Consider the following 6,127-nt stretch of genomic DNA (forward strand, 5'->3'; position numbering starts at 1 on the left):
ATCATCATCACTCAGAGAAGCATTCATACCTTTCCGAAGGCGATTTGCGCATTCATAAGCATAGTGGTCATATCCCTTACATTCCCTGCATTGAAGATTATCAAAATTTTTGCTTGAGGACTGAACCTTACTATAATACCTTTGACGAGGTCCTCGAGTAGCAGTAGGTTTTTGAGGCTTCTCTGAAGTAGTCAGTCTAGGAAAATTTGAGGATTGTGCACTTTTCACATCCTTCTTCTCTTTCATTACCTTGAGATAGTCAGTAAATTTCTTCGAGATCAAGGCAATAGAATTTTCCTCAAGATCAGAATCCTTTACTTCCTGTTGAACTTCAGCAAAATCATTGTAAACATTATTAGATACTTGAAAAGCAATAGATTTACCTTTCGAGTCATCTTCGGCTTCCAACTCCATCTCATAGGTGCGAAGAGAACTAATTAACTCATCCAAACCCATTATAGATGTATCTTTTGATTCATCTATAGCATAAACCTTGGTGTGAAATCTTTTGGGAACCGAACGAAGCACTTTAGATACAAGTCTCTTGTTTGAAATAGGATCACCAAGAACAGATGCTTCATTTGCAAGGCTCTTCAATCTTCCATTATATTCCATGATGGTCTCTGATTCCTCCATTCTCATCTTTTCAAATTTTGAAGTTATGAGACGCATCCTTGTCTTCTTAACACTTGCCGAGCCTTCACAATGAGTTTGAAGTTTCTCCCAAGCATCCCTAGCACAAGTACAAGTATCAATTAGATTAAACATGTTCATATCAACAGAAAAAAACATAGCATTAAGAGCTTTAGCATTATAAATAGCCGCATTATTCTCTTCGGCTGTCCATTGTGATCTTGGCTTTGGTCTTGGTACATCATCATCTCTCATCGGTGGTGTCCAGCCATCAAAAACACGTTGCCAAGCCCTGGACTCAATGGATTGAATATACATGCTCATCTTCAATTTCCAAGGGCCGTAATTTGTTTCATCCAAAATAGGTGGACGAATTGCACTTGTGTACGGAGTGTCCATAACTAACCTGTAACACAAACCAGGAAATCACTTAGTAAAGTCAAGTGGTGGCTCTGATGCCACGTGAAATAAATGGTGTACGTGGTTGTTATGTAAAATAAGACAGTGTTGTACTTCGTGTCGTAACACCAAAGACAACACAGTGCAGCGAAAATTTAAAGCGTAAATAAAAACACAAGTAATAAATTTTGCACGAGTATAAAACTCGTGCGGGTGCCTTAGGGCTAAATATCACTAGTAAACGTAAGAGCAGTCTTACAAAACAATCCTAGTGATTTTACGAAAAGTCATTAAATACTAAATTTCTCAACACGTTGAGAAATCAAACTTGCATCCTAAAATACGATAAGGTATAAAAACTATTGGATGCAACTCCCGTGGCCTAAATTTAAGAGACAGTAAAGATCTTCGAACAACACTATTCCCACAGTGTTGTCTCTGATGTCTTCAACACGAACGGCAACACGGGGACATGCAACAACTACGGTTGCAAACCTTGCTTCAGAATTCTTCAAGATCTTCACTCGAATTCTTCAGAGTATGCGCAGAGTAGTTTTCGTCTGAAGCCCTCTTCACTTTCTTGTGCGTGGAAAATCTTCTTTTATAGATAATCATCCAAGCTTTGAAGATTTCCATAGATAGAGTACTACAAGAATAGGTAACAATCTTTTAGTAGGAAATACACTCTATCAATACATAGAAATCAAATCATGATAATACCAAATTATATTTTATCAAATAATCACATTATCACGATATGATTTAAACTTTGGCAAATATATCTTTAACATATTCGAGATATACATGGATTATTGACCAAATAATCTATCTTGTCTAGAAAGCAAAATCTTCTAATTTCCAATTAATTGGGGATGAAATATACAAGGAATAACATTCCTTTCATCTTTATCACAGCATGAAAACCCGATCCCCCCTTCCGCCGCCCTCTTCTCAAGGCACTTGGCTGCTAGCTGGGATCAGGCTTCGTGCCAGCATGGCTTGGTTGAGGTGCAACTCAAAGGATATCCGCTCATTCTGGTCAAGCAATGTGCTCTTGTAAGAAATATAAACGGGTCGCCCATGAGGGATGACCCGAATTGACCCAAATGCATTCAAGTATTTCATATTTGAATAAATGGAGGGAGTGGTTAATTTTAAATCAATAACCTCCAACTTTCATGATACATACATGTATCACAATTCATTTGGATGTATTATTAGGTTGGCTGAGACTTCCATTTTCCATATATTGTAATCAGTATCATACCACTTTGATTAAGCATTTGGATTGTGAACTCGATTCCTTTCCGTTTGTGACGGCATCGAACCATTGCATTGCTATTTTCGTCGGAAGAAAGGTTGGTAAATTCAACTACGTTAACGATATTGTTTCGAATTAAGTGTTGTTCGATTCGAGATATTTGAGTTTGAGTCGAAAGATTCGAGTTTAAATTTTCCGTCATTGGTATCAGAGCCATGTTAGTTGAATTTCTAAATTGGTTTCGATATTTTAAATGCATTCATTTTGACATAGAAATGGATTTTGGTTGCGGCCTATATCCTAAACAAGGTACCTTCAAAGTCAGTTACTTCCATGTCATATGAACTTTGGACTAGTAGACAACCGGATCTCAGTAACCTTAGACCTTGGGGATCAGCTGCTTATATTTATGATTCTACAAGTAAATATGGAAAGTTGGGTCCTCGAGGAAAGAAGTGTATTTTTATTAGATATTCTGAGCATTCTAAGGGTTACGTGTTCATTGGTGCACAAGATGATGGAAGCATTACTGAGATTGAATCACGAAATGTAAAATTTCTGGAGAATGACTTTCCTAAGCGAGGTGAAATAAAGGGAAATGAACCTTATTTGAGTTATCTGGTTTAGATAACGGGTTGTTGTAAAATGAGTCATCAAAAGCTCAAGTGGATGAGTTGTTGTTTGATCCAGTGGGAGAAATCCTGATCACAATGATTCATCTGATCAGAGTGGGAGAAATCCTAATGGTCCTGCTCACGATGATTCATTCGATCCGAGTAGGAGCAATCCTGATCCGAGTGGGAGCAATCATGACCACGATGATTCATCTGATCTCCAATTTTGAAACAGTAATAGGAGAGGTATGCCTAAACGTCATTATGAGATTGATGGACACACATATATCATATTTTCAGTTGATGAAAAAGAGCCTAAAAACATAGATGAGGCTCTATCTTGTCCTTCGAGGGACAAATGGATGAATGCAATGGAAGAAGAAATGAATTCAATGAAATAGAACAAAGTTTGGGAACTAGTTGAAATTTCACATGGTCGTAAAGCTATTGGGAACAAGTGGGTTCTCAAAATTAAGCGAAAGGCTGATGAAACAATAGAGAGTTATAAGGCTCGACTAGTGATAAAGGGTTATACTCAACAAGAGAGTATTGATTATGAAGAAACTTTTTCGCCAGTAGTGAGATTTACTTCTATTCGTCTGTTGTTGTTCATAGTTGCTAATTTTGATTTAGAATTATATCAAATGGATGTTAAAATGTTTTTCTCAATGGAGAACTTGAAGAAGAAATCTACATGAAACAACCAGTAGGTTTTGTTGTTAAAGGTCAAGAAAACAAAGTTTGTAAATTGAACAGATCAATTTATGGCCTTAAGCAGTCTTATTGACAATGGTATTTGAGATTTCACAGAGCGATAATCTCATATGAATTCATTATGAATGACATATTGTTAGCTGGAAATGACAAGGAATATATAGAAACCATTAAGAAGTGGTTGTCCTCGAATTTTGAGATAAAAGACATGAATGAGGCGGATTACATTCTAGGTGTTAAAATTCACAGAGAAGTTCTAAGAGCCTGCTTGCATTGTCTCAAGAATCTTATATTAAAATGGTTCTAGAGCGATTTAGAATGTCAAATTGCGAACCCATTGATACTCATGTCGCCAAAGGCGAGAACTTAAGTCGTGAAATGTGCCCAAAAACTTCTGAAGAAATCCATGAGATGTCTAAAGTACCATATTCTGGTGCAGTTGGGAGTTTGATGTACGCAATGATGTGTAACGCCCGGGATTAATTGAATTAATCCGAGAATTATTTAATTTTAATCCGAGTATATTTAATTTGGGAATATTTAGAGTTTTAATTTAAATTATAATATTCTTAAATTATTTAGGATTGAAATTGAATTAAAAAGATTTGGTGAGGACCGATTTGTAAATAAGCAATAATTGAGGGGCCAAAGTGCAATTTTCAGATTTTACTTGGACACTTGGCTTGAATATGTAGTGAACGTGTATACACATGTTTTATCATCAATTATGATCAGAATTATCATCTTACTCAATAGCCAAAACCGAGACCTTCAATTCTTTGTCCAAATTTGATCTTCTAAATTCGATAACTTTTGCTCCGGTTGTCCGATTTCAATTCCGAAGATAGTTCTGAAATCCTTGCAAGAAGGGCTATCTATTGATGTAAGTATTGATGGGATTTAGCATGTTTCAAAATTATGTTTTTGGGCAGAAATCAGAATTGGTCATGGTGTTGTGTTCTTGAGCTTATATTGTTTGTTATATCGAAACCGGTTTGAAGATTTGATACCGTTTGTATTTGCTATGAATTTCCAGCTTATACTCGAGATTTGTATGCTTCTAATATGCTGGTTATTCAGAGTTTATATGCTGATATGTATATGATTTGAGTGAAGAGAATTGAAGTATTGTTATATCGAAGTCGGTTCGGAAAAAGGAATGTTGTTTGCAATTGCTACAGAATTTCAGCAGCTATTTCGAAACCTATGCCTATTGATCTAGCTGGTTTTTGATGTTATGTTGCTGGTATAACATGTATTTGAATTAGAAATGGATGATAGAGTTGTTGAATTTCAGTTACGGTTGCTGAATTATAATCATTACGCCGTCAAGTTCAGAATTTGCTTGTCGGGGACTATCTTTGATTAAGCTGTTATGGAATTGATATTATTTTCCAGCTTATGTTTCAAAATTCACACCTTTTATTATGCTGATATATGATTTTAGGAAATGAATTGGAATTTAATATGATTATTAGAAGTGATATGTGTCACAGTATCGAAGTTGCACCGAAGAACAATCATCGGTTTCAAATGTCGTGATTTTTCAGAAGTTTTATTTGATTCTAAGCTTCTGATATTGATTGTGTATGATGATATTGAACTGATATGAGATGGATTGAAGTTGATTTGAATGATAGAATTGATAGATTTTAGTTTCGGTTATCGAATTTATACCGTTACGCCATCGGTTCAAGATTTTGATAAAGTTTGAATAGATGAGTTGGAGCTGTACTATATATAAGTTCTTGCAGATATAAATGGTTTGTACATATTTCATTTCAGAATTTTATGGAGGTATTTCGAGCTCGAGAAGTCAGCTTCAAATCAAGAAAGAATTGGACAAGGTTTGCTTGAAGATTAGTTTGCAAGACTTGGTTGTTGAGCAGATTTTTATTGAGAGTTGTGTGTGCAGATTTTGAAGAATTGAAGAGCTTGAAACCAAGATTGAAAGGTATAAGACAACCTCTAAAGAAAGGGCTTGCACACTCAATATGAATCTATTGAGTAATCTTTTCTAAAACCACATACTTTGTGCTTCTATGTTAATAGATGCTTATATGATTACTTGTTGAGATTAATAATTGATAATTTATTTGATATTGATGAGTTTAAATTATTTTGAGTTGTTGAGTTATGGTAGATTGATTATAGAGTTGTTAGTAAACCTCTTGAGCCACAATTCTTTCGAAACCTTGAAAACAAAATCAAAAAGAAAATATTGGATGTGGTGAACTTGTATATGAGAGGCTTGAGATCTGACTTGATTTCTTTTTTCCACGATTCTCAGTATAGTGTTCACAGTCCAGGGAATACAAAATTGTTACCACCTCGAGCGGGAGTGTAGGTGGGAGGCTTGATTTTTGGCTTTATGATATTCCCGGGATCCCAACAAAATGATTTTTGAAAATATCGATTCTGTGAGATTTGAATCCTTGAACCCTCGACTTGTCTTTGAGTCTTTATGTTATTGAATGAATTTTCTTTGGAAGATATTCAACAGGTA

The 6,127-nt window shown here is 35.4% G+C and overlaps 1 long non-coding RNA gene across 1 annotated transcript; it reads left to right on the forward strand.

The window, feature by feature from the left end:
* Positions 1-4,365: 4,365 nt before the first annotated feature.
* LOC140886320 (uncharacterized) lies at positions 4,366-5,577 on the forward strand. Its single transcript, XR_012151519.1, has 3 exons — positions 4,366-4,504; positions 5,407-5,468; positions 5,537-5,577. It is a non-coding gene; the product is annotated as an uncharacterized lncRNA (long non-coding RNA).
* The last annotated feature ends 550 nt before the right edge of the window (positions 5,578-6,127 follow it).

Source organism: Henckelia pumila, chromosome 3 (assembly GCF_033568475.1).
Source record: "Henckelia pumila isolate YLH828 chromosome 3, ASM3356847v2, whole genome shotgun sequence".
NCBI lineage: Eukaryota > Viridiplantae > Streptophyta > Magnoliopsida > Lamiales > Gesneriaceae > Henckelia > Henckelia pumila.